The sequence below is a fragment of the Manis javanica genome, chromosome 13 (genome assembly GCF_040802235.1).
Source record: "Manis javanica isolate MJ-LG chromosome 13, MJ_LKY, whole genome shotgun sequence".
NCBI classification, from domain to species: domain Eukaryota; kingdom Metazoa; phylum Chordata; class Mammalia; order Pholidota; family Manidae; genus Manis; species Manis javanica.
Genome location: NC_133168.1, coordinates 48,648,234 through 48,650,650, shown reverse-complemented (window position 1 = coordinate 48,650,650; position 2,417 = coordinate 48,648,234). Strand labels below are relative to the sequence as shown.

Sequence of the window (2,417 nt, the reverse complement as noted above, 5' to 3'; positions counted from 1 at the left end):
GAGAAAAACAAAAGTTTACTAAAAACATGTACACATGGAAGAGACCCAGAAAAGCAGAGTAACTCCAAAATGGCCAAAGCCATAAACTTGAAATATAGTAGTCCCCCTTTATCCATAGGGTTTATGTTCCAAGACCCCTAAAGGATACCTGAAACCACAGATAATACCAAACACTAAATATATTATGTCTTTTCCTACTATGAAGAAGTTCAATTCCTACATTAAGTGCAGTAAGAAACTAACAATAATAAAAGAGAACAATGTAACAATATGCTGTCATAAAAGTTATAATAATACAGTGGTCTTTCACAAGATTTTTTATTGTACTGTACTCACCTTTCTTCTGTGATATGAGATGGTAAAATGCCTATGTGATGAGACAAAGTGACATGAATGACATAGGCATTATGACAAAGCTTTAAACTACTAGTGATCTTCTGACAATCATCAGAAGGAGAATCATCTTCTTCCAGACCAATGCTGACTGCAGGTAACAGAAACCATGGAAGGCAAAACCACAGATAAGGGGGGAACTACGATGTCATCTTCAGCTAAAGACAAATGAAGATATAGGGGATGGGGAGTCAGTTATGGAAGATTACCAGGGCAAACTCAGAGGCAAGAGTAAGGGTGTTATGCAGATTTAAGTCATCATCTTCTCCACTGATAAAGAGCTTCCAGAGTTGCTAGAAGATCCACCTCTTCCTACTACAACTAGGGGGACACCTTTACAAATCGAGAGCCCCTTATACATATAAATATCTCTACAAAAGAACTTCTTGGTTTATCAGAGGTTCTCCAGTGTTAACACTTAAAAAAAAATAATCAGCTTAAAATAATTCTTATGCCAAGAAGATATATTTTGGAGTGGTAAATTCTGCTCTCCTTCAGTGGCTTTATAAGAAAAATTTCAAAATCTCAGTGGCTTAACACACTGAAAGTGTATTTCACACTCTCACAATGGTCCCATGCAGGAGTTGCTCACTCCCCTACAACCAATAACTTGGGGAACCCGGCCTTCCTTTTCCCAACAGCCCTACCATCTTCAACTCATAGCATCTGATATCTCCTTGAGGGAGTCTTTAAACTGGCCACCATAAAGTAGAAAACAGCATGCAGAATGACAACTGAGAGGAACTTAGGGCCATGCCTGACAGTATACACATTATTTCCATTCACATCCTATGACCATATAAAACAAGTAAGGTTGAGAAATGTTTTGTTGTGTGACAGAAAGAAATGTATTTGGCATTTTACAGCAAGATCTGCACAAAAGCATAGACCTTGAATAAAAGGAATAAACTGAAATTTTTGCAGGAGCATTAATTCTACCAACTTTTCAGAGACATGGTCCACTTAGCAATGCATTGTGAAGAACATTCCAGGCAGCATTAATAGCTGTGTAAATACAAGGACACATGGAATATTGTGGGGTATTGGTGGAAGAGTAGGTTGCACAGTATGACTAAAGCACAGGATACAAGGGTAGTGGAACATGAAACTGGAAAACCAGGCACTAGACCATTTAGTTCATCTCCATAAACTTACTGAATGTTTTCAAAATGTTTTATATACTTCTAGAAGTTAAAATAAGGAATAAACCTGAAGTACAAACTTCATCGTCAAGATGTTTTCAGTTCAATGGAGATCATAAAAAAGAGGACCTTGGTAAAGAAAAAACTAGACTCTAGACATACTTAAGAGACGAATCAATAGGACTTTGTGTCTGATTGGATGGAGAGTGGCAGGAAAGGTCAAAGAAATAGAATGGTGGTAAAAAAGAGAAATATAAAACAAATTTCACACTTCCCATTTAGGATACTTGGGTCACCAGGAGAGAAATATAGGAATAGAAATAAAGTTGTGGATGGGTAGGATCAGTTAATAAAGTTATTTTTAAACTTTTTGAGCCCCAGGAACATATGGGACATTCATGTGATCACTAATGAGTCTTAAAATTCACATATACAGGTGTGATTAAAATTTTATTCTCCTAACTTTAGCAGTACACATATTAAAATTGGAACAATACAGAGAAGATTACCATGGGCCCTGTGCAAAAGTCACACAAAAATTCATGAAGTATTCCAATTTTTTTTTAAGTTTTTTTTGTTGTTGTTCAGGTTCAGCTGCCTAGAATTGGGCTCCATCATTTATTTCTGACTCTTGACTATATGTGCAGCATCTCCTACTTAAATCCTTCTGTTGGTCAATAAACATTTTTTTATTATATAATAAAAAAGCAACCTTCCCATAAAACCTCATGTATTTTTCAGTACATTGGATAATAGACCTAAAAAAGAAAAGGACTTCCTCACTTCTGTCCATTCAGATTGCTGTCCAGTCACAAGAATGAAACTACTTTTCTTATTGTATGCCATGAGTGATCTTCTAATTGACAAAACTAATAGATTGTT

The 2,417-nt window shown here is 36.0% G+C and overlaps 1 non-coding gene across 1 annotated transcript; it reads left to right on the top strand.

The window, feature by feature from the left end:
• Nucleotides 1-1,994: 1,994 nt before the first annotated feature.
• On the top strand, nucleotides 1,995-2,097 carry LOC118967818 (U6 spliceosomal RNA). The gene has a single exon (XR_005055051.1). It is a non-coding gene; the product is annotated as a U6 spliceosomal RNA (small nuclear RNA).
• Nucleotides 2,098-2,417: the final 320 nt, after the last annotated feature.